At 40.7% G+C, this 27,462-nt stretch overlaps 1 long non-coding RNA gene across 1 annotated transcript in view; it reads left to right on the top strand.

Annotated features, from left to right (window-relative positions):
• Positions 1-13,543, top strand: part of LOC143306116 (uncharacterized) — a 98,655-nt gene extending 85,112 nt beyond the window's left edge. Inside the window, exon 3 of the long non-coding RNA XR_013063538.1 lies at positions 12,064-13,543. This is a non-coding gene — a long non-coding RNA (uncharacterized LOC143306116). The remainder of the gene's footprint in view (positions 1-12,063) is intronic.
• The last annotated feature ends 13,919 nt before the right edge of the window (positions 13,544-27,462 follow it).

Raw genomic sequence — 27,462 nt, 5'->3', positions numbered from 1 at the left:
GAATCGAAGGCTGTGTTTCCGAATGGATTCACCAAAATTGAGAACTCAGGTTCGGCATATAATCTAAATTAACTACAAGAAACCGATTAAAGTTTGTTTCAGAGCTGGATGTCTTACCGTTTTCGAAATATCGTGGTAAGGTTAGGTTAGATTAGATTAGGTTCTGTGTATGCGCAGTATCGAATAGCGCATCCGCAGTATCGAGTAGCGCATGCTCAGTACCGAATAGCGCATACGTAGCCCAAAATTGTACAAAAATTTCTTACCACGGTATCTCAAAAACGATAAGACATCCAACTCTGAAACTAATTTTAATCGGTTTCTGGTAGTCAATTTTGGTCGGGCCATTCGGAAACTTATTCGAATCGAATAATTACTTCGTAAATTTGGATAATGGGTGGTAGCTGGGAAATCTGTATGAAAAGCGATACGTTGATTTAGGCGAATAGTCGGAGCAATAATCGTCAGATTATTGTCACCGATTTCGTAGACACGATTCTGGCTGAGTTGGTCGCGCGAAACGAAGGGAAATTCCCGGAAGGAAACCCTTGCAAATTCTCCGAGTCAGCCGGCGCGTGTTACAGTGTACCGTGCTCGGAGAGGAACGTTTACAAAGACGAATCACGGTGATTTTAACGCGAAGAAACGCCTAGACGTGATCGGAATCGATTCGTCCTCCGACGAAGTTCAGGGCTGAACGGATTGCCCGCAAACATCGTGCAACCCCGAGGAGAAAGGGTGCGTCAGGAATTTTCAATGATCGCTTTGTACGATGTTCGGCTAAGGGTTGCAAAGGCTCGTTGAAATTGTGCCGTAGAAATGTTCCTCTATGCTACTCTTGCAAAAATTGGCTGGAAAGAAGAAAATAAAATTTTTCCCTTCCTCAACAATGTTTGAATTTCTGTAACAATGGTATAATATTTCTCGAAGCTTCTCTTGGTACAAAGATTTCCAGTATTGCAACAAGCTTCCACGTGTTGCTGAGCTTCCTATTGTGTTCTTGGATCTTCGTAAGAATATTGCAAGATGTCTCGTAATACTTCTAAGTTACGTATAATGTTTTCTGCTCGGTAATCATCATTTCTATGTATATCACGATATTATACATAACTCCACAAACACTTGCAGCGTTTCAACAATGTTGCACAGTATTTTTGTGTCATCCGTTTAGCATTTAAATTTTCGTAAGAATATTTCAGATATCTCGGTGCATCCTTCACGATCTTAGAATGATTTGAAATATTAACACAATGTTGCTAATATATGATTCTGTCATCTTGAAATTTCTAAACTCTACGAAACAATCTGTTGACTGTTGAATGTTACTAATTCTCTGGCAGGACTCACAAACCTCTTAACTATAACATTCCTAAATGTTCAACGGTAATTCCGAATCTCGCAACAATGTTGCCGGACGCGGCAATATACACTGCATTCCTTTGAAGTCTTTGTAAAAGTATCTCAGGGTGTACCGCAGCATTCCAAAATCGCGCACTAGTGATTTTGAATTTCACGGCAATTTTCCAGGTTATTACAAACCTTGCGGACTCGCGTTAGTAGAGAAATTGAACCACGATGTGTTTACAATGTTGTTTAGTCTTCTCATTAATCACAATTTTCAATAATCCCGGACATTTCCGTATAACAGGATAACAGGCCAGGATCATCGGGCGGATGAAACTGTGTAGTTCGCAGATTCGGTTCGGGCCCGAGTGTCGCAAGATCGTGTTACGAATGGTGAAATTGCAGCGTCAAGTGGCGTATTGTCCATTCCATAGTGGAATCAAGCTTTGACGTTGGTTCTGGCGTAAACGTTAACACCAACGTGGATCTCGAGTGGCTATTACGCGTCCCTGGCCCTTACAAATTCCCAGCGTGCATCCGCCGTTCGCGTCGCAACTTGTAATCAAAATTACCGGAGATGCGGCAGAGAAGCATGTAGGCCGTAAATGTACGCACGTTGCTGGCAGGTTTACACGCGTGCAAACCTGATCGGCATTTGCATCGAGTCAACCAGCGAACGTCAACCTCCACCGGGTTACGTATCAGCCAACCTCCGAGAGCTTCTCGCGCTCCAATTTTCTCGTCTAGCTTCTTTTTTTACCCTTGTAATTAGTCGCGTTAGGAACGAACCTGTTGGTTCAACGGGGATCGTGTGATTTTTAATTGGTAAGAGTCTCTCGCGGCCAGGCTGAATGAACGACAGCCGGAGTCTTGTTAAAATAATAGCAAAGGGTACTCATTCTTTTCATCGCGTGTTTCTTTTTTTTTGTTTGTGTTCAGCTTGTTATACGGGGTGGTTGATTTGAACGGTTGTTTAATAAACAACGCGCAGGGGATATTGTTTCTTTATGTTTGGTTGTTAGTCACGGTTCAGGTACATTCGTTTGAAAGTACAAGCGATTTAGCAGTTAAAAGTGGACGCGTAGAGTGTTGCCGGTTAGGGATGTGCGGGTAGCCCGACTATTTCGGGTTCGGTCGGGTACAGTCGGGCAGATTCGGACGAACTCCCTTGCAATTCGTTACAAGTATTATTTTTCCACATAATAAAAATTATCTTATTCCAAAATTCCATATAAAATCGATTTTGCACATGCCTATCGCAGGTATTAACAAGTACATAAGAATTAGGAGCTCGTCCGAATCTGCCCGACTGTACCCGACCGAACCAGAAATAATCGGACTCCCGCCCGAGCCCGCCCGATGTTTTGGGACAAATTGAAAGTTATTGAAATCTTTCGATTGCTCGAATGGATTTCAGATCTCCATTGCTAATTTTATCGATCAATAATTGATAACAAAAATCGAACGCCTGGTAAATCGAACGATTCTAACAATAATATATCAGAGGGTGATGTAACTAAAGGTTGAAGCGATACGCCGAATTTCTAAATTGAGATAATGGAGCACGTGCGTTCTCTGCACTGTCGATTGGAACAATTTAATGGAAATGGCAACAAATGAAGAGGAAAATGGAAATGACGCAGATGGTAACGAGAAGCGTACGCACGTGTGCACGTACGAGGATAATCGACGGTCAAATTCTACAATATCGTTCGCTTCTACTAAATTACTGAAAGTCGATGCGTGCCAGCTAGACGTCCATCGAAATTGCATTTTCCGCCACGGCTATTATACGCTAAACAAACGAAGCCCTTCAATGGTCCGATTGTAGCAGTCGACTCTCACAAGTCTGAATCGAACAATTAACTCGCGCTTATTACCAAACGCTGCCGCCGCGTCGCGCCGTTCCGATTAACGATTAAAGCGTTTGATGGTAAAACCTTTATCGACTTGAGTTTCATTTTTATGATTGTAATGCAATTAATGATAGAAAACTACGTTTATTTCAATTTAATACGAAGCACTCGAAGAACAATAACATATTTTCCGACATTAATCCAGGTGTAAAGTAGCAAAAAGCATTCATCTGCCTGGGCGAATCCTTTTTCTCGACTAATTAAACTAGCCGTTCGCGCCTCTCGCGTTTCTCATCCAGCCGGCCAGATTAATCTTCGAACGAGGGCAAACTTTAAAACTGCCACGATTAACCGAGCGACGGGGCATCGGTCTTTCACGTTTCGAGGCTCTCGCCGCTCCATTAAAATGCGAATTCCTGCTGGTCCCGCGTGGAATCTCCTCGCTTCCGAACCCTCTCCAGCCTTCGTTGCAAACTTCTCGTCGAAGAGAAGAGGGTACTTCTTCTTTCTTTCCTTCTTTTTTCTACTTACCGCATAACGAACGAGACGCTTCAACTTTCGTGAAAATTAGAGGAAACTGACACTTTACCGAATCGACAATTATGTAAATGCATTGACGGTATATGTATCAGATTGTTGCATACCAAGTGCTTTATCAATAATTTTAGTGAAAATTCGCCAGCTCCTCGTCGAGGAGCGAATTCTAAATTTCCAATTTCGCAATAATATTATTTCGTCAAATCGATCATACGATGCGCGGAAACTCGATAACTTAATCAAAATTACCATAATTTAAATTCAGATTAGAAGAGTGTTCAGTGGATCGTATTGCTTGACTAATTAATTGGGTAAATTGATTAATTATTTCAATTATAATGTATAATTTTCGTCGACAGAACCAATTAAACTATTCAAATAACCGATAGACCTTTCCTCTCTCTTTATACAGACATTGTGACCTGGTACTATCGATACATTATTCTTTCAGTTCGATTTCGTGATTGATTCACGATGTAGACGGGAATCTGTAACGTCAAACTACCTGTAGAGAAATGAAAGAAATACGAAGCTCGGTGTCGGGCCCAGAATTGCAAAGATTGATTGCTCGAAGCTTCATAATTAGCCAGTGTTCGGTGAAAGCGTTCGCAGCGGTGCACCCCATAAATTGCGTTTAAATAATACAGAACAGAAACGCGCACACGTAGAAAACAGTTGCGTATGTATGTAGATTGTAGGAAAGGTTGGGTCTCGAACGGAGCGAATTACCGTGAAAATTCGCGTCTACCAATCTCGTTTTGCCCGCGATAACGGATTCGATAGTAATGTCACGATTGCATGGCTGTTTCTACGTAAATTGAACTGTCGCAAATGGACGAATAAGTTCAGAAAATAATATCGACATTCTTGACACGTCCTCCAACTTCCATCTCCATCTTTCATAATTAATTCTACGCGACTATCGAGAGCGGTGTACGAAAAACTTTGGAAAATTACTTTCCAACATTTTCACCTGTACCGAGTTATTTTCATGCCGAGCTTATTAAATGCAACAAACTTTATCGAACGCGATGCAATCGATACTCTTTCGAAACGACTCAACCGAAGAGGGGTTGAGAGAGGGTTGGAAAGTTGGGATACACGAGTGAATTCAGGTTACACCTACGAAATTGTATTATTTTCAATGTGTATACACGGTTTTTCATCGAACTTGTCCCTCGACTTTTCAATTTCCTCGGCAACCCCTCGAAAGGGGTTCACCGTATGAAAGATCGGAAGATCCCAATTTCTTTCACCGTAGAAATCAGTCAGTCACCGATGACCCCCAGAGCCAATCAAAATGTTAAAACACCGTCGGTTCGAGTAATTGAATTTTCCAGACAAAGGTGTGGCGTTAAAGTAGCCCGAAGAAATCTATTGGAGGGTAGCGTTGAAAAAAGAAAACAGGAAAGAGGAACGATAGAACTAGGGGGTGAACATTGTTTACCGATAAAGAACAAGGAAAAGTTAGAGGCGACCGGTAACGCCCATCGCCCTTCTGTCTTCGATATCGGGAAAGTTCAGCACACTCTTACAGACTTACGCCCTCTTGTCTCTTTTATTATTTCCAAGTAGCTAAAGGGCTCGGCTACCTTCGACGACAGACGTTGCAAGCAGCGAGAAAAAGGGGCAAACCGTTGAAGTTTCCCTCTATCAAGGTATTAAGAACCTTGGTCGAACGGAACGCAAGTGCACCGCAATATCATCTCCCTCTGTATATCCTTTCTAGTTGAATGTCACATAAAATAATGGAACGAGAGTTGGAAAACTTTCGAACTTGTTTCAGGGCTGGATAAGATCTTCTGTTCGAGCAATACACCACTGTAATAATTATTTTTCCGTACGTTACTGTAATTTTAAACTTCTCATTTTTATTTTCTGTATTCTGCAATTACGGATTCTTCTCGATAAATTCTCACTTTACTTTCCTACGCTTCTCAAAACAGCAGAGAAAAATCGATTCACGAAATTGTCCATCGAAGCGAGCCGATCGAATAACAAATTCCGTGGTATCGCAGCGGAAAATCAAACTTCATCTGGATCGATCTATCATCCCTTCGTCAGGAGACGGAACGCGATAATTTATCAGTCAGATTGCGTGAATTCAGCCTTAGATTTCCGAGCCATCGATTTCTCCTCGATCGAGAAGAAGGACAAAAACCAGGAGGAAAGTAAGTCATCGATGAAAATCGTTGTATCAGTGGGAAGCCGTTTCGGTGAAATTGTTAAAGGGTGAGAGAAGCTAATAAAATGTTAGCTTATAGACGGAGAGGGCTAACGTTGTATTCAATCCAATCCGATCGTATCGATTCCTTTAAGGACGACCGAGTATTTACGAGACCATCCAGGATCGTAACCTCGTAAAACATGGTGGACTGTGTTTGCAAGGGGTTCTCCAACTCGAACCTCAACAAAAGGGGTTTGCGAACGACAGAGATAACGCAACGAAAAAGAGACGGAGCATGGTTGCACCGTGAACGGATTATGATTCGATCCTCTATCGAATATACATTATTCACTAGCGTTAGATATCCTTTTGTTATTGCTACGTGTGGAGAGTGAATATTTTGCTCCATGATTTTGCTTCAAATATTGGCTGGATATGCAAACGATCCTTGAAGTAATTTTCATTCTGATTTTTCAAATATAATTCTGAACCATTTCAAATTTGTCACAGCTCATCGCTATATCGACTCAGACTTTTGGTAAATTCCAATAATTCACGAATCGCAATAATGATCGAAACCTTCCTGACAAAACTTTCGCGGTTCACCCTCGGTAAAGCATGTTCTTGTGTTCACCTTATCGATAGGTTATTATCGATAACAGGCACGCGTGCGATATAACGTTGGCTCTCGATGACGGATCGCACGATTTCGACGCAAGACAAACTCGATTAAAATCCCGTGAACCGTGACTCGACCGCTAAGCAATGGAACTATGAAATTCACTGAACCACAAGGTTCGCTGTATCGAATCGGCTCGTGATTGGTCCCGATTCATCGATCTCCAGGAACGTTTTAATCGTCTTAAAAGGCAGCGGGAACGAGTAATAGGATGAAATAATTTTTGGGTTTCGTATTGTCTGGGTTCGGGTAATAAGATACGGGAGATGGGCAGAGTTATAAGTTCTGGCGATCGTTGGCCGAGCGGAAACGATAACGCGCAAGCGGTTTATCGTGGTAATTTAGAAACTGACGCTTGCACCTGCTTGCCAGCCGAGAACGGAATTAAAAGGTGCAAAGGCGAGAAAAGAGATACGAGAACGCGAGCGGTGTAAACTATTTTTCATTTCAGTAGCGTAGGAGAGGGGAGAAAAAGGCGTTTCCGTCTCGGGATCGTCTGTCAGACTCGTCAGTGGGGCTGCCAACAGACGATCGCTGCCCCAGACACCTATCATACCGCAATTCGTAACTTGCATGCCGGTTGACCGCTAGCGAGAACACTGTCATCTCGCCGCCACCTAGCGGTCCCCGGCCCGAACTAAAGGCGTCCAGGGAGATGAAACCCTCTCGCTCCCTCCACTAAACGCCTATAGTAGATTATTTTTATTGTAATCTGCCTTCCTTCGGAAAAGCTCGTGTTCCTTTAAACTCTCTATGCAAATAAATAATCCCACGAGAATGCAGGAAGAATCAATTGTACTAAAAGGGTTTCAAGGTTGTTAGACAAACAAATAAATAAATATTCGATTCTGGTTGCGTATGCCAGTGGAACGTGGCAGAATTTACTTAAGGAGCAAACGAATCTTTGCTAAAGGATGGGAAACACGTCGGCTGACCTGGCTGGCTCGGATAGGGCTGTTTACACGTGTCACAACCCTTCTCCGGGGATTCTGGTATTGGTACACGTGAATCGGGCGTTGAATTTCCGGCGAGAATGCCAAACTGGAATTTCGTGCGACGCGTTTACTTGCATCGCTTGCGAAATTGCGTATCGGAAAGCGTGTTCCCGTCGGCTAGATACCTTGCAAGAAAGTAAATATGAAAGAATCGAATAAAACTCGAGCCAAAGAAATCTGCTTTGCGGTATGGAAAACGTTTCCCTTTGAATAATCGACCGCCTCTCTGATATACTTCATCCTTTCGAATAAGAATTTATCTGTTATATTTTGTTATTCAAATGTACTTGAAAATTGAGTAACTTTAATTGATCTTGAAAACGTAATGGAAGAACTTTTGTGCGAGAGACGGTCTGTACATACATATATGTTGACGATCCTTTTTCCAATGCCCGTTGCAGAGGCTCGCAGCCACCGGAATTTATCAGGATAAATCTGTCCGCCAGAAACTGGCCATCGTGATTTATTTCTCGACCGAGCGTGCTTCATCTTGCCGCTTCGACGGAATCGCGGAATCTGCATATCGACTCGCGTCCCGATTATTGAAAAAGTCAAAATCACGATTCGTCAAGAATTCCCTGCTCGTTCGCGGGATTGGAAGTACTCTCCCTGGAAATATTCGTTCGTATTCCCTGGCCAAATATTTAAAAAATTTCACAATTCAGTTCTACTCTGCGAGCGACAGACTTTCCTCAGCTTTCAAGAAAGTTACAAAAGAAAATATTCTTTGCTCACATACGTATCTTCATTTTTACCGCTCGCAAATCTTGTTACACGTGTAAACTTTATTTAAATTCAAAGAAAATTGTCTGATTCGTAATGTATAATTCTATTTAACAGTAGAAAGATAATAATTCTATTATATCCCATCACACTTAACACTGGAACTACCGACGTTTGATGCACACTTATTTTTAAATTAAAAATAATATAGAAAATTGAATAGATAAAGGATGAAACATAATTTAATATATATATATATTTTATTTCGGCAATAGCCAACATAAATTTTAACAAAGATACCTCGATAAAATTTGTAATTTAAAATAAGGAACTTGAAACCAGTCATTTTGGTAGTTCTAGCGTTAACCTACTAAAATTAAGTAATTAATCTGACATCACGTATCTACTTCTAAGCAAAAGTGCATCAATAGTTAGCAAGTTAATGCAGTTTGGAATTCTCCCACTCCGATACCCTAATCTCGCACAAATTCTCTGCAATAGTTTCACGAATGGTTGCATTCAAATTGCATAAGATCCTCTGGATGCAATCGTCGAGGGTTATTCGTTCTCCTAATACAGGAGATCCGGTACAATATTCCTAATAAGGAGGGGGAACACAATGAGCCTGTTCGAAGCGAGACGATTACGTTTCCTGTTCTATTCGAAAATCCGACCATCAGTTCCATCATTACGTCCCAAGAGAATGTTCCCTTTTATCGTGTTCGTTATCACCCCATTTAACTTCTTACACTTGCTGGCAGTTTCGAATCGATATCCAAAAACCATCGAACCGGATGCACCTAGGTGGCAGAGTTTGGGTGATCAATTAATAAATAAGCTGCAGATGGAGGAACAATTCAATCGCGGCTAAGCCAAATATCAGGACAATTACGAGCAGCTGCAGCTACGAAAGAGCGACCGGCCCACTTAAACTTCGCTTAAATAACCATACAATCCTTTCGTATAAAGCTTGCCGGGGAATTATGTTTGCACACCTGGCCGTCTTTCCAGAAGGAACACCTGTGTCGAAATGCTCGATGGTTGCGTGTCGTTGCTGAATGCATTTTGAACACCTTCGTTGCTTTCATTCAGGTTTATGCAGGTTCGATGAGAAATTAGTTACACCTGGGGTATAAATCATTATTATTATATCAATTATACGAAGCAAGAAGTTGAAGGCTAATCCATCAAACGATTATGTAAATGAAAGGATAATCATTAAGAATCGTTAAAGAGGATTTAGCTATTCTAGAAAGCTCGACGTAAAGCGTGACAAAGGTCCACGAAGAAACCCGTCGCACCGAGTACGCGACGGTGTATTAACTGTCGAAGTTGTCAAAGGCGACGTGAACTTTCGTGGCTTCGTGGCTATTGTTTTCGTCCCGGGTTGCCCTCAACTTCCGTCGCAATGGCGGCTTCCGGTTATCGATTCGTTGAGATTGAAATTCCCGGCTGTGCCGTCGCACTTCCACCGCTGACGTGCGGATATCTTCTTTACAGCAGCATCGTAAGAAAGTTTCTCAGCGAGGATTCTTTTGATTCGATCACGTGCCGTGGTTCGATCCGTGACTTCAAATTCGAAGCTCTTTTTTTTATCCAAGGAAGATTTCTTACGAAAGTAAAAGATTTCCGCGTAGATCGATTAAAAATCTTTTTACACCTGAGAATTCTTCGAGTATGTTTCAAGGGGGAAGTAATTTGGGGTTAAGAAGTGCAAAGTTAGTCGCAGCTCTGGCAGACGATATACCTGACGGTAATTATCCAGGGAACGAGTTAGGGAAGATTCTATGTGGCGAGTAAAGTAGAAGCTGTTCCCGATGAAGGTTCCCTAAAAATTCTGGAGGAACGCCAAGAGAAAAAGCAGCGGAAGGGACGAGGCAGTTTTGCGGCTTGCCGTTGCTCCGACTGCTAATGGAAACGTTCTACCTTCCTACCAGAGAATCTTCCAGATTATCCGACGCTTTTTAATATTCCAGGATGTACGCTAATTTTAATAGAAAACGCCTCGACGTGGCCGAAGTTGCGGCTCGTTTGACAAGAATTTTGTTAAGGTTGCTTATCTTAAAAGAAGGAAGATTACTATACGCTAGAGAATTGCAAACTTTCAAATTATAATTAGTATTATACGTAACTAAAGCCAGGAATACTTGATACTTTAAAGTTTTCAACCATCTTTCGTCACAATTTCAAAGTTTCACCCGGAAGTTTCTCAAACGTTGTAATCCTCATTCTCTTGACGTTTCTACACCTTCTCGTCTCATGATTTTCTTCGTGGAAACAGCGACACGCTGGCTGGATCGGGAAATTCACCGTGGAACGAGCGTGTCGTCTCGCGGCCCGCGTTTAATACAATTAACCGGCGTGTTTCAACCGCGGCGTGTCTTCAGCCCGTGTTGGCCGCAGAATATAATTACTCTAATGCGTTCTCCAAAGCGAGGATTCGCTGCGCGGTCATGAGACACCCCATCGAGCGTGGAAAACGTTCCAGCTTCACGGAGCTATGAAAACACTTTCTCGATTTCGAGTTACCTTTAGGCTTTTATGGAGTTGGGATAGTTACTCATTTATTTTATTTAAGTAGAGTCTAGCCTAGAACCCAAGAATGTAAAGAATGTCTATATGTTAAGTAGATGGAAAGATAACAAATAGTTCTCTGATTTCAGAGTGCTCCCTTACGCAATAAAATAATTTATATTTCATTTATACCAATACTCAATAGCTATTAATAAAATCTATTTAATCGTTAAACAGTATACATTGATTTATGATTGAAAATTAAAAAAAGAATACTTAAAATCTCTTAAAAACAATTATTAATAAATTAATAAAAATAGAAGCTAGGAAAATGAAAAAAGAATGAATAAATTATTAAGAATTATTGCAATAATTAATATAAAAATATAAAAGCTATAAAAATAATAAATTTCAATAAATAGAAGAACAATTTAGTTAATAAATAAAGGAATAAAATATTATATTCACTGCTAAAAGTTATAAAAATAATAAATTTTAATCATTATACGAATAATCTAATTAACAAATAAATAAAATATTAAAAATTCTAATATAATTAATTTCATCGTTAGATTATAAACAAGGTACCTCGGCGGAGGCAATCAAGCGGAACATAACGCTTGATTGGACACCGCGGTAGCCTATTGTTAATTGTCAACGGTTTGACCCTGAGCAGGGTCGTTCCCTAGTCAGTCTTATCGCGACCGCCGAGTAGTGCAGATCAACCTGTCGTCTCTATACTGGTACAGGTTGACACCTTGGATATTCGAGCATGGGTTCATCTATGTACATATTATCACATGTGCTAGTATGTGTGCCTATGGTGTTACCTATGTGCTTTGGAATATTTTACAAATTTATTAGCGCATTTATTTATTAATTTTGCAATTGGTTTATGGTGTTTTATGGTGTGATGGTTCCCTATATATTTTGAAATAATTTTACGAATTTATTAGTGCATTTATTTATTACTTTTGCAAATATTTTACGGTGTTTTGTGGTGTGGTTCCCTATGTGTTTTACTACAATTTTGCAAATATTTTATAATGTTTCATGGTGTAGTTCCCTATGTGTTTGTGAATCTATCACCGCGTTTTATAGTGTGATCATTTGCACGTAATTTTGCATGTATATTATAAATACTTGTTTATTGTACTTTTGCATGAATATTCAAATATATTAATTAGAACAAATTAAAAAAAAAAAAAAAAAAATATCGTTCAAGAATCGTGATTTTTATGGTTTCAGAAGAGTGCTTTGACCAATGAGGGTACCATTTCTTTGACGAGCTACTAATCAACCATAGGTCAAACTCATTGTCAGAGACGTTGCGAGCGCAGTAGTGCAAGTCAACAATCGGTGAATCGCATGCTTTAAAGTTCCTCCGTAAAAAGCGTGGTCGTCGAACCACCACGTCTCCTCGCCACAGTTTTGCTTTGCGGAGGAGAAGACGGAACAACGTAGGGCCACTTAATGGAAGTTCCGGATACGGTCCATTAAGATTTAGGTTACGATCGCGAATCAACGAGCGATAAATCTTTTCGTTTCTTAAGATTCGAAGGAAGACATTGAAGAATTAGAAAAGTATGTGATATTCCTTTGTTTAGAAATTTTAATGTCTACATTTTTTTATTTTAAAAGAGAAAGAGAAAAATGACGAGCAGTTTCGAGACAATTAAGTAGAAATCGTGGTCTGTCGCGCTGCGAGTAATTTCCGAGGAGCTTTAAAAAGTTGCCTGACTCTCTAGAGAAATTTTGGGGTATAAGGTCAGCAGTAGCTCATCCGCAAAATTTTCCTCGCGAGATGCCTCGCTGCTCGGCTCTGTAAACAGATAAATCAATGAAGATGGCGCCCGGCCGCTGGTGCACGCTGATTTTGCAGTTTCCGTCTTGCGTTTGAATCTCTTCCGCGTCTTGTTGTTCCGAGAGAATCGCCGAAAAGTCCTCCGGACGCATCGTAATTTCTTTCCAACGAATTATTAATTCCTCCGACTTTGCTCGCTTTCTTATTTCTACAGCGATCTGGATCGTTGATTCACGAGTTACGCGGTCGCGAGAGAGAAATGTTTACGGGAGGATCGGCGAATGCAGAGCAACCGTGGAGAGGAAAATCTGGATTCGAAACGGCGCAGAGAAGATCAAAAGAGGAATTTAAAAAGTTTGCGTAGTGAAACCTCCTCAGTTCATAGCGACCGCCAAGGGGTACGAATCTACTAGTTAAACATACTTCTATTTTATTTTCTGTGTTTATTTAACTTGTTGTATTTATCTCCTTGGTTTATTGAATAAACTCATTAGAAGGATAAACGCGTTAACTTTATTACCCCTATGTACTTCGCCCGTTATGTTAGCCTTTTATTTATTATTTTATCCCTATTTGTGGGAATCGCGGGGCTCAACCATATATCCCTTATATCCCTGCATCCCTTATATGCCTGGTACTTACTTCGTGCTGTAACCAGTGAGTATAGATGTAGAAGAGTGGACATGCCTTTGTTTTCGAGGGGTGATGATTTAAAGGGTCCCAGGCACCCCCAGATGAGATTAGATCTGCATGGAGAGAGCACAGCTAGTATGATAATCGTGCCTGTTTTACCAGTCACTCTTTTACCGCACCTCAAACTGACATCTGAAAAGACCCAATTTTCACTCTCTTTGATCCTATTTTTTTTTTAAATCAGTCAAAAGCAGCACAAAACCGAACAACTATTATTGTAATTGTTTGATAAACTTGTATTCACTTTGGTAAATAAATCATTTGGAAAAAGCAACTGAGTTATTATTTAATTTATCCAATTTTATTTCTGAGTTATTCATTTAATGCTCGTAATTTCTTTTCTCAGCTATTTATTTAATTGAGTTAAATTCTTTTATCGTTTTAGTTATTCAATGTACTTAACTTCGTTTCTCTGTTATTTATATATAAAACAACTGTTTGATCTTTAATAAATTCCAAACAGAATATACAGTAATTACTTCCCAATATGAGAAGTTTGACCTAGAACGAGGTGCGACCTCCTCAGTCTTATAGCGACCGCCAAGGGGTGCGGATCAACCTATCAAACATACATAATACTTCTAATTTCCCTACATAGTTTATTTAATTTACTTTATTTATCTTTTCCGCTTATTAACAAGCTCATCAAAGAGGAATAAAGTTTATCATTTTATCTTTCTTCTAAACCTCGGTCGACCACCCCTTTTATTTATTATTTTATCCTTCCTTATGAGCTCCGCCTCACTTTTTCCAGTTATTTATTTTTTTCATTCTTTTCATGGACCTTGCAGAGACTAATCCCAAATCATTGTATCCTCGTATCCTTCGTATCCCCGCCATTTTTTTTTTTTTTTTTTTTTACGTGGTAGAAATCTTCAGAAAGACACCTCCAACCCCCCTGGGGAGGGGCCGGAGGTAGTGTGGGATTTTTACCCACTAAAACCACCACGGTGGCCTGCACTGGAGCTATAGGAAGGGCCCCGGAACCCCACCGCCCCTGTCTCAGGGGGAGGGTCTGGCCTTTGACCATCCCCCCAAACTCCGCTGACATCGGGGGCCACATCCGATGCCAGCACTACTCACGCCGCTTACAGTGGCGACCGGGGCCCCAGCCCCAGCCCCCTGCGATCCACCGGTCCCGCTTCAGGGTTGCGATCCTTTAAATCCACGCACCCCTACAGCCCAGCACTTCTTATATTAACATCAAAATTTAGTTCCGATTTTTACCGCCAGAGGGCGCTGACTCGAGATCGAAATTTTAGTTTACATTTTTCCCGTTAGAGGGCCAAAATTTCGGCATGATTTAGTTTCTTTTTTTGCCGCCAGAGGGCGCCGACTCGAGGTCGGAATTTTAGTTCACATTTTTCCCGCTAGAGGGCCAAAATTTCGACATGCTGTAGTTCCTTTTTCTGCCGCCAGAGGGCGCTGATTCGAGGTCGAAATTTTAGTTCACATTTTTCCCGCTAGAGGGCCAAAATTTCTGCATGATTTAGTTCCTTTTTTGCCGCCAGAGGGCGCTGATTCGAGGTCGAAATTTTAGTTCACATTTTTCCCGCTAGGGGGCCAAAATTTCGGCCAAAGTTAGTTCCCTTTTATTTATAAAGGGATACAGAAATGTAAGGGATGCAGAGATGTAAGAGATGCAGGGATATAAGGGAAACAGAGATGTATGTGATACAGGGATGTGAAGGACACAGGGGTATAAAGAAAGCAGGGATGAGAGGAATGCTGGGATGTAAGGGAAACGGAGATGTAAGTGATACAGGGATGTGAAGGATACAGGGGTATAAAGAAAGCAGGAATGAGAGGAATGCTGGGATGTAAGGAATGTTGGGATGTAAATAATGCAGGGATGTAAGGGGTGCAGAGATGTAAAGGAATAAGGGATGTAAAGGTTGCACAGAGGAGTAATACAATCAACACGTTCTTCCTCCTAAATGAGTTTATTCAGTGAGCTACGTAGATAAATACAGCAAATTAAATGAACGCAGAAAATGAAATAAAGGTATATGTATGTTTAGCAGGTAGATCTGCACCCCTTGACGGTCGCTGCAAGATTAAGCAGGGTTGTAAGGGTTGCAGGGATTTAAGTGCGGCGGGGATGTATTCGATAAAGGGATGTAACTGGTGCAGGTATGTAAGAGGTCCAAAGATGTAAGGGTTGCAGTGATGTAAGTGCTATAGGGAAGCAGTGCTCTACGGGATACATGGATACGGGGGTACAGTGGTTTTAGGATGACCCTGCGAGTCCCACAAAGAGCTGAAATAAAACAATAATAAATAATTAGGAAATGGGGGTCTTGGTTCATAAAGAAGAATAACATAATTAATAACCGAGGAAAGAAGGATAAAGTAATAAACAACTGGAAAAGGTGAAATAAAAGGGATGGTCTTCCGTGGCCCAGAAAAGGGTGCAAGGGTATAAGGGTTGCAGGTATATAAGGAATGTAAGGTAATAAGGGATGTAAGTGGTGCTGAGATGTAAAGGATCCGGGGATGTAATGGATGCAGAGATGTAAAGGATGCAAGAAGGTAAACGATGCTGATATATATGTGTAGCAGGTAGATCCGCACGCCTCGGCGGTCGCTGTAAGACTGAGGATGTTTCATCTATCAGCCATGGCGTTCCCCTTTGCCGCTGCGGCTAGTTATCTTTACACGAATCAATGGCTGTAAATGTATATATATATTTTTTTTAACGTGGGGAAATCTTGCATAAGACCCCCCACCGGGGGTCGCACCCGGTGGCGGTTTCTCCTTGGGTCGCGTGCAGAGGCGTCTGGAGCCCCCACCCCTGATAACCGGCTTTCGAATCGAATTCATTAAAATTATAGCTAATCGGGAAAAATAAACCTTGACCCATAAAGAGGGATAAAACAATAAATAATTGGGAAGAATGATCACCGCGAGGATCATAAAGGAAAATTGTAGTCAGTGACATTTTGATTGTCAGGTTCTTTTCGCTTGAGTTTGCAGTAGGAAATCTATAGAGACACTGCACTGACCCATATCAAGCTTTCCTTTTGCTCCGAAAAGACGTCTTCCGGTAGCCAACAGACAAAAAGCTTGGCCCAATGATTGATCGTCGAGTGGCGAACACTCTCGTTTCTAACCTCGTAACGATGTCAACAGCCTCGATCGAGGAGAAACAACCGAGTGGAAAAGAATTCTTTTATGATTTAGCAATGACAGGCGTTTTTCCATTAGAGCTTTTTGTCAGTCTGTCCAGTTGCTGACCTCGGGTATCGTAAACCCTCCGTGAAAAAAGGGTTAATGTATTTCTGACGAATTCTGTTTTACGTACCATTTCGAAGCTGGCGAAATAAAACATTTGGGTGCTTTCGAAAATGTAGAAACCGATTTCTAGACGCAGAGTATGTAGGATGGTGCGCCTCTATGAAGCAGCAAAATTATGACTCCCTCGAGTCCACTATGTGTTCTCCCTTTATGACTTTCTTCTTCTTTCCTCCGGTATCCTTTCTCGTCACTGGCTGGCTTAGCGAAAAAGTACTGGCCGAATAAATCCGTAGGATTATCCAGCACGAGCGTGTCCCGGTTCTGGGCTGGCTTCGTTTTCTTTCCTGGCTCGTAGCAGCAGGTAGTAAAGGGACTGCACAGCCAGTAGAAACGATCCGCACTGGTCAGACAGTAGTAAAGGTAGCTGCTACGAACGACCGTCCAACGAACCAGATGCAACCAGCGCCACCGGAAACCGCCAACGACTTCGAATCCTATTACGACACTTCTTCCTGCTGAATTCTCCTTTTGCATCTTTTTCTTTCTTTCTAACCACCGACACGTGCCGTTTATCTCGGCTTCCAGGCATCCTTTCTGTTTCATTGTTTCCGTCGGATTAACCCGACGACCTGAAACCTGGAATCTTTGCCACCTCGTTTGTCGTTTTTATTCCTCCAGCAATACCGAGGGGTCGCTTTTAATCGGCGGTAATTGATTGAGGGTAATTCGTTCCCCCATGATTTTTCTCGGAGTGCTAGATGCGAGGGAGAATTGAATTTAGGGAAGTTTTAAAAAGATTGAAGATTTTTCCTTCAGATTTTCAGGGTCTTCTAATGCATAAAATTTGCAATGCGCACGGGATTAGTAAGGACCCCATCACCTTTGAGGGTTAAGAAGCATCGGTAACATACGGAATCTGGCTGGTGTAGCGAGGAATTTCGAAATCCTGGCACGAAGCCAGCCAGGAATAAAATCGTGGTTGGCTAATCGGAAAAGAAATTTTCTTCGAGGAGAGAGAAATATTTTTCCTCTCGTCCTGTCGGTCGGTCTAATAAATTTTCCAACCCTAGGTCAGCCTGCAAGCTCTCAATTAATTACCACTGCGCCGCTTTTATCGTTCGCCACGGGATCGTAATACACACAGGCTGTTTGAAAATTTAAGAACCGATAAGAAATGTACGATAAGAGCCAAAGGTTTCTTTACTAAATCTGCTTTATTCTCGGCGAAAATATATCTTCCTCAAAGGAAGTAAACTCTTCGTTGCTGTGGATAATTTTCAAAGATGCTTGATTAACTTAAATAATTAACTCGATTAAGATAGAGATCGTGGTCGGTCTAGCAGCTCCGAGTTGTTTTATAACGAGTACATGTTGCAAACACACGAGGACACGTACAAAGCGGAGATTTACGAGGCTGTTCCAACGCATTTTCACGACAGTTTTCGCGGGCAATTTGACATACTGCCAACGTGAAGGGTTGCTTCGGGCAGAAGCTCTCGTGGACCGAGCTTGTAAAAATTTCCTACCGACGCATTCCGTTGCATCCTTCCGACGAATATGGATCTCACGTCAGTCTATTTCCTTCTGTTTACTCCTGGGAGGATAGCGTGGCTTGACTCGCGTCTCTGTTACGAATTATTTGCTTACATCCATCCTCAAACGTTTCACGGATTTTTCCTGAATTTTCCGAGTTTCATCGAAAGCTCCGTAGCTTCTGAAGCTGAGGTTTATTCCACGATATCGCGGTACATTTGCTCGTCGCTTTGTTTTTCCGAAATGCTTTGGGACATTTGTTGGAACCAGAGAAATAATTATTTTCCGATTGATTGAGTGCAGATCAAATGACAGGTTTTGAAACATGGGAAAGTCTGACACGATTTCAGGACGTAAAAGTATTATAAAATCACATTCGTGTCGCATCAATTTAAAGGCTAAAGTTTGATAAAAATGACTACATAAACGTTTCATCGATATTCTTAGTATAAAATGGCTGCTGCTTCGTTGGAATAAACAGTGCATCGATCAATTTAGCCGTGGTATTATATCACGTACTTGTCTGTTCCCACGAAACACCAGACATTTTGTGTTAAAATTATTGGTGGAGTGTTTATGTAGTCATTTTATTAAAAGTTTAAACTTTAAATTGATGTACCGTAAGTACCATTTTATGTCATGAAATCGTATCATATTTGGGTTTCTAGATCAGCCACTTGATACTAATCTGAAATTTATTATAACAAAAAGTATCCACCAGAATCTAAAAAACTACTACTAGACCTCTTGTCATTCCTGCAAACAGTCGCAGGATCCTTGGCAAAATGCAGCTGGCTATTGTTTCCAACGTGACGAATATTCTTCGTTCTCCATTGTCTAGTTTCCAGCTGGAAAATGTCGACGTCAGATTCGACGGTATAAACTTGAATGGGACAACTATTTTTTCGAGTACTTCAAACGCAACACCACCCATTTTCTTTCTAGTCGTACATATGTGCACGAGTCCATCGTCGAATTTCTTTGAAGCGCATCTTCATCGTTGACCTATCGTGAAAAGATGCAAAATCTTGAATGCTTAATGAAAATCTTGATTTAAAGAACGAGCATTTTTTAGGATTCAAAGATTTCATGTTCAAACAGATCTTCGATTCCCTGGCGCCTTTATTGGTTGTAATAACAGAAAATGATGGGCACATGCGCCAGGCTTCCGATGTGAATTCTTTTAATATCCTCTTCGACTGTTTTACGAGGCACAACGGTTGGAATATCGCGTGGCACGGAAAGCAACCCCTTCTTCGACTTCTGTAAATCGAACTGGCTAGGCTTCTTGGCCAAATAGATAAGGACGAGCACGCAGGGTTAGACACGATCTTCGGAAACAACCACGAAATAAGCATTTCTGCTCCCGGCTAAACACGTACCAGCTCCTATGTTGTTTCGAATATTCGCCTGTTTTACGATTGGATTATTTCTACTAGCTGTACGTGAACCAATTTAAAGATACGTTAATAGATACCACGGAATCTTTAATCCTTTCAAAATTACCAGCACTGTAGGCGTTTAGTGGAGGGGAGAGGGTTTCGTATACCCAGAAATGTTTTAAATCTGGGACATCCTTAATAATAAAATACCCGAGTTTCTTGGTGACTGCTATAAATCTGAAATTCGTTTCTAGAGAGATTGGATTGAAAGGCAATTACCGAATCCCATAGAATTGATGGGCAGCAGGAAAAACGTTCTCCCATAATCGGAGCAACAGAACGTCTCTGTCCAGCGTGGATTTTATTTCTCGTGGAGATTGCAATTTGACCCGTAACAGGCCGGGAATGGATTTATGATACGCGGCTATAACAAATCCGGCGTGCTTGTCACAATCGCGACGTTTTTGTAACGACCAGATGAAACGCGTACGTTTATCAGTTGTATTTCACCTTTTTTTTTTCCTCGTATTAATAATGGAAAGGATAATACCTTTTAACAATGTCGAGGCAAATGATGGCGATTGTATGGTAAAAGGGAAAAAGGGAATGAAATTTTCATGGCAGCGATAAGAGCGACAGGTGATCGACGATTAATGAAAATTCAGTTGAAATCGGTGAAATACACTTACGATACGAAATGGTGGTTTAAATCGGGAAATTGAATTATCATCCACCGACTGAAATAACGCGGGTTTAATTTCGATACGAAATTCACATTCGTTTCGACCAAGTTTCGCGAGAATGACACTGAAAATGGGAAAAAGGATAATATTGTTCGATTTTAACCCGTCAAATTGTTACGATTTCTCTTGTATCGAATCGTTACATCTCTTCAAAGATAATTTTGAAATACCATTAATTTAAATTCGCAATATAAATTTTTGATTTACTATCCATTCTATCATGTAATATTAAATTTCTGATTGTCACTATTGATTTTCATGATAATCGATATATTAATTACACGACGAGGTAATTTGAAAATTTCAATAATGAACAACGTAATCTAAATTATATTGAAATTAGAAAAATCATGACGACTAATTATAATCATCAAAACAGCTTCGGATATACCAATTTCATGTTTTATAGGTCAGCCGTGTATCGTACGGTCCAAGATTCGCGGATCGCAATTGCTGTTTTATAATTTTAATTAATACCGAATCGCGTAGTCGGCGTAAATTTCTCATTACGCGAACGGTTTCGGTAAACAGTGTCGCGTGTACCGGCATTCCGGGCCCGACCGAACGTGAATGTAATTAATAAAAACCGGTGGGTTCCGTTCGATCCACCGAGCACCGAATTAATGTTTCCGCTTTGCGACAAATCACGTTCAGAAATTGAACGTGTTATTAGAAAATATTTAATGACGCTTCATAAATTATTATGAAGTATTATTTTCCGCGGTTTATTTTTCCGCTATCGTCAGGTCGGAGTTCGAAGCAACGGCACCTGGCAATTAATTTACGCATCCACGAGTAAAAGCGAGGAAAAAATGCAGAGATGACCGAGAGATTCAGTGACACAGAAAGTTGGCCAGTTGGATTCGAAAGGGTAAGAGTCAAAGCAGCTGCTGGGGTTTCGTATCTAAGCGAGAAAGATTTTCAACGGTCCACGAGGCCAGCGAACCGCGAAATGAAAATTTTATCGGCGTATCGAACCGTCAGGGAAAATCTTCCGATATTACTTAATAACGAGCCGCGCGATGGATGGGATCGGTGGATAGCGGTTTCACGGAAAAATGAAAAGGACGAAGTGGGAATTAAGCGTCGATCGTTCCGCTTCTGCTTATTCTCTCTATTACACGCGTTTTTGTAACTTTCAATAAAACGCAGAAATCCTTGACTGGAAAAATGTAATTTTAAATTGAACCACAGTTTCCGTCACGAGTGTAATATCACATAGCACACGATTAATTTACTTTTAATTACAAATTACTACTTCTCGCTCGTTTCACTGAACCAAAGTTACGAGTGGCGGTGGTTCGTCGATGACGAAAGCCCATTAGGACAGTTTCAAGGAAAGGAAAATAAGGCTGGAGCGGTGAAAGTTGGAGGCGAGAATTTCACGATCGCGGCCTCCTCGCGAGTGAACTTTCTGCGCTAACAAACGCGTCGAGAACTTATAAAGCTTTCAGCTTCTCCGGTAACTTTCCTGCTAAGCCACGAACCAACCTTCGGGAGCAACACGTTTTTCCAACGGGATCCTGTCCGTCCACGCCGCCTCTATGTTCGAGCAAATTTGATTGATAAGGATTACAAGCGCAGACTGTTTGAAATTCCGAACAGGTTAGCTAGCTCGTCGACAACGAATTGGGAAAGCTTAACTCGATTACAAGACCGTGAACGGATCCTGTTCCTTTAACTTTGTCTAACCCTCTCCTCATCGCGATCCTAGTGTCCCTCTATTGTATCATCGAGGTGCACAAGGACACGTAGAACGCCGTAGGGGGTTGCGTGCGACCCTTAATAATAATTTGATTTCCCTGACCGTCTAGGGTGATCGTACAGAATTTCACTCGCAAAGCTACAAACGTATCCAAAAGCTACGAACGCCTGTGGAATTTAACGTTTGATAAATAGTTTCCGACCCCGCTGAATCATGGGGTTTATTATTATTACACTCCCCATGAGTCTTTTTAGCCACGATATCGCCCTTTCCTTGCCCTCATGTTTTGCCCCTATTCAATGCCTGTTCTCGGAAATTTTGGCCGGTTCAAAGAAATCTGGCCACTCCATTAAGGAAATAAAAGCGGCTGGATGAAAGGGTCGGTTAATGCATGAGACGATTATTTGGAAGGGAGCAAGGACGGAAAGCAAACAGCTGACCAAACAAGCTCGTTGTCGATGACACGAGTCTTATGGTAATTTTATAGGAAATCGATGCGACCCGTTCGTCCTATGGTATCTATATTTATTAAGACGTCTATTGTATTTTTAACAAAAATCCATTATTTTATTTTGTACCGCGAAATCCTCTGAAGTTTTCTATTTGATGTACAGTAACGAACTAATACCGTAGTTGTCAATAATACGAGTCACTATATTTTATTCGCGTGTTGAAATACTTTTCCATGTACATCCGGTGAATCGAATATTCGAAAACATTGGTGGTACATTTGGCACGTTGTTCTACTAGAAAATACCGTGGTTGTCTCTCTGGTCAGCGAAAAATATTTCAGCCCCTTGTTTTCATTCGTCGAACAAAACCGCGATGGTATAAAATCGTGAAAAAAATCTGTTCCCAAAAATCGATCCAACTCTCGATTCTCGTTTTTTCGAGGAAACACCTGAAACACTAGCGTCGCTTTTTCCGCGCCAAGTTAAACAAGTAAATCTAAATTCCAAATTGATGCACGATTCATCGACTATCCTTTCTTTGCTTTATCGTTTCAAAACAGTTTTTATACGCTTTTATTAAAAGCAACTCGTATCCTCGAAAGCAACTGAAAGCTATTTTAAGTAACGGCTGTTAGATTAAAGAAACGTCTGACCCGGGAACAGAGTTAAATTAAGACTTAAGAGTAAAGTTAAGAACACCCGGAGCTAGAGTTACTTCTACCAAGATAGTTCCAACACATTAGAAAACTTTCAAAAACATCATTAAACCTAAAATAAAGCTTCGATTCCTTATATTTACTATGATAGTTCAGAAATCACTGAATGCATAAAGTAAAGATCGCGAATCTATAAACCGATCAGCTTCTGATTCTACCGATTAAATCGATTTCGTAAATGAAATTGGCAAGCAATTATTAGCCGTTTAAATGGAGCAACGAGTAGTCCAACTACGATTTCCTGTTCGCAGACTTAATTGCGGCAGCCTGGGTGTTTTGAAGCGTGCACGTCGAACACGCGTGTACAGGTGATCGATGCCGTTGGCCAGGCGTGTTCGATCTAATGGCAGCCTAATAACCCAATTAAAAGGAGATTGGCTGATTCGCAAACCCGCTGGAAAACCGATGAGAACCGTGGCAACGTACGTGCTTTCTGTTCTGTTAAATCGTATAGTGAACCGAGCTTGAATTCGTCATTAACGGAAACGAGGATTCATCTCCGCTCAATTTATCATCACTCGTGTGATCTGCCCTCTAAAATGATCCATGCTGGATTATTATACCATTCTTACCATTTTTCTTTAACTTGTAATCATTTCTTGGTAAAGAGTTAAACTGGTCATTATCGGGTATTCGATTACAAAATTTGCCATTAAAGGGACGAGAATTCATCTTCACTCAATTTATCATCACTCGTGTGATCTGCCTTCTAAAATAATCCATGCTGGATTATTGTACGATTTATATTATTCTTCTTTAAGTTATCATCATTTTTTTGGTAAAGAGTTAAACTCGTTCTTACCAGATATTCAATTAAAAAATAAATAATCAAGAACGTTTGTTTCGAAAATATCAAAGGTGACGATAGTTTTCCATGGAAAATAAAATGAACAACCCCTCGAGAATTAACAGCACGTGGTCGAGGGGAGCATTTTTGCTCTCTTTGTTTCCATGTCGTCGCTACACGTCGTCCTACATCCCCTCTGTTCGACACGGAAATACTTGAAAACGGAAATAGTCGTGGGAGGGTGGTTGGTTGGAAGTCGAACGCGAAAACATTCCACGGGACGTTCACGACCGACCAATTACGGCCGCTGGAAACTGCCATCCATTAAACCTTCCCCTCATACCATCCCTATTAGTTTCCTCGTTTTTCCTGCCCCCTTTTTTCCCTATATCTCTTCCCGCCTACATGTTCCGCCTCGCTATCGTTTCACCCGATCGGATGGATTAATTGCAAACTGATAGTTCGGCAACGACACGAGCCACGCTTCGTTGATCCACGTGCATCGTGCAAGAATTAGATTTTTTCCTCGTGGAGTAATATCGGAGACAAGAAAATTTCGTTCCGTTATCCTACTTCATCATCGAAGTCGATACAGACTAATTGGATGCTAATGGATGATTAATTATTTTAACAGTTTAATGTTAAAGAGCTATTTACGAAATTGCTTTCAATCGTTTCTACTCGAGATTTTCAGTTAATCAGTTATTTCAATTAACGAATAATTATTTCCTTCTATCTCTCTTTTTCACTCGACTACGATTGTTACGTTTAATTAATTCCTTTGCAATCAACAACACCGTAGCGTTCATTGAAAACACTTTCGGTAAGGGGTTCTCGAGGAATGTCACTCGGTGTTGAACAGAAGGTTGCGTAAATTTTCAAAGGAAATTCGATAATGATCGGTTACAATGAAAATGGAGGAATGAAAAACTCAGCAGGGGGTAGTACGGTCGATTGAATTGAAAGCCATCGAAACAGGTCGATTTTGAGTGAACCGTTCGAGATTCGAGTGGAAACTCGATCCGTCAAGCGGAGGAGGATCAACGAGTGTGTCGAGTAAAGAATTGAACGTAATTATAGTATAGCGAGGGAAAATGGAATCATAATGGATGAAAGTCTTTTATGGTAGGCACCTCGATTTTTACACAACGGGTTCATCCATTATAAATATACATTTTTATACTAATATTAAATAATTAAGAAAGCCTCACGATTTCGTATTGCATTCAAAAAATGCTTTAAACACAAAGCTAAAAATCGTGTGCTCACTTAGTACGATATAAATCATTAAATTTCTTCAACTTTACGCAATAGCCATGAATATTCGCTATTATGTACAGCACTGCAAACGACGACGAATTCAAGGAAAAAGGATTACCAATAGTCGTTAATTTGTTGCGTCACTGATCGCACTGCTGTTCGCGGATATTTTCAGCTTAATTGAAACGTGTCGATTCGACGATCCAACCAGCCTTTAATTAAAATGTATCCATGTCCGTCGAAATATTTTCGCGGAAGCACCGAACATTTTACTCATTGTTATCGTTTGTGAATATCGTCCTCGATACCGAGCCTTGTATCAATTTCAAATTGTAATATGGTCGAAGGACCAGCCTAATTTTGGGCTCGAATGTAGTTACAATTGCTTACGATCTAAGTTCCATTCGAAACAGAGGGAAGAGAGAAAAGTGGATGGTAGAGTTGCTGGTCCAGATTATGTTTATTCGAAAGAGCATGAAACGAGGAGTTTATGGTGCAATTTTTGAGTGCTATTGGTAACCGGTTCAAAAGTTATGGAACTTTGAAGTTTTCATATTTTTAAGTGCAAATTTTATCTTAAACTCATCTTAATTGTTAATAAACATCATATAATCATCTTAAATTCATGCTTTTGTCACTTTTACACTTAATTTTCCCTTCATATTTCGATTTCTCGTGTTTTCTAATCATTTTCACTTAAAAATATGAAAATTTTAAAATCCTATAACTTTTGAACTCGTTGGCAATGGCACCCAAAATTTGCACCATAAACTCCTCGTTTCATGCTCTTTCGAATAAACATAGTCTGGACGAGCAACTCTACCATCCACTTTTGACCATTCCCTTCTGAATACCGTGCGTCGCCGACCTTCCGGACGGATTTTTGGTATCCATAAGGGAGCATGGCGCCAGGAAAATCTCGAAGGCGGGGGAATCCTTTGGTTGTTTCTCCAAAGGATTACTCGGTGCGTTCGCATAATGGCGTTTTAACATTAATGGACTACTCGTCACTCTACCTTCCATCTTCCATCGTTAAGTACCATTATCCTGAAGATCTTTTCGTCCCTCCGATCCATTCGCTTTCCAGCCTTTTTTTCTCGGTTGCCTCGTATCGATTTCGTGGGGCGAGAAATGTATCGCACACGGAATTCCAAGCTTCCGCTTCTGCGTGCTCCTTAATGACATTCTTTCACGTGTTATTTACTCTGCTCTTTACGTAATTTCGCGGGCTTTTCACCGCCATTTCTATGGATATCCGCGGTAAATGGGCTGCGATTGAGATTAGAACGCGGCTGACCAGTCGCGGACTCTTACTACTGCGACGATTCAAAATACATTCTATTCCTATTTTCTTGACGATTAACATTGTTGAAAATTTCATTAGGTGTCGTTTTCATAGTATTTCAGGAATATTCTCGAGAGTAATTATCGTATAAAATTCTCTGATAGTTCAACCGAACATAATGTGACATAAAGTCACGCGACAAAAACACGAAGGAAACCCAGTGACGAGTTGCTTTGGTTGGTCGCGATGAGTTTCCAAACTCTATGGCATAAATTATGAACACCTTTGTTCGTGACGACACGGTAACGTGGTTGCAGTCACGGTGCACGATTCTGTGATTGAAAGTCGATACTCAGCCAATATTATCGATTATCCTGCTGTCTTCGATGAGAATTAATGGAAGTTGGCCGAGTGTCTCGAGTACAGAACATTCCTGGCTATCGTAACTTTCACCTCCGTCAACAACATGCACGATAATGTTGTAATACCTTTGTTCTTTATCTTATCTTCGCTCGATTCTGAACATCGTCTCTTCTTGTTCCTTGTAATCATTCCGTTGGTAATGGAACATTACGTTACACGACGGTGAAATTTTGATCACACAATGAAAAAGAAATCCTCTTAATCGACCATCACCGGTGCCGGTGTGTTTCATGAATATTAAGGGAATCATGAATATTTATGATGGTTTTGCAATTATGTTGACGAGACTCGTCGTTGCAACTAAATACTGGGAACAATTTCCTCTCGAACGACCGCTTTTAATGCATATCCTATGCATTAAATGCAGCTCGATGCAGCCTTAGATAATCTCTTCTGTCTTTTAAATGCGATGTAAAATGTAAATTGTAACCGATGGAATCTTGGAATTATAGGGAAAGAGAAATTGATGAGGCGTGGACGAAAGATAATCGTTTCGGAAAGATGGAAAGTTGAATATGGTTTTATGAAAATTTTGTTTTTTTATCAATTACATGGTTTTCTTAAGAACGGAAGAGAATAAAATTTTATCCACTTGTCTAAGAGAATGATATACATTTCCTCTGACCA

The sequence above is a fragment of the Osmia lignaria genome, chromosome 15 (assembly GCF_051020975.1).
Source record: "Osmia lignaria lignaria isolate PbOS001 chromosome 15, iyOsmLign1, whole genome shotgun sequence".
Taxonomy (NCBI): domain Eukaryota; kingdom Metazoa; phylum Arthropoda; class Insecta; order Hymenoptera; family Megachilidae; genus Osmia; species Osmia lignaria.
The sequence above is the reverse complement of the archived record's forward strand: the minus strand, read 5'-3'. Positions and strand labels throughout refer to the sequence as shown.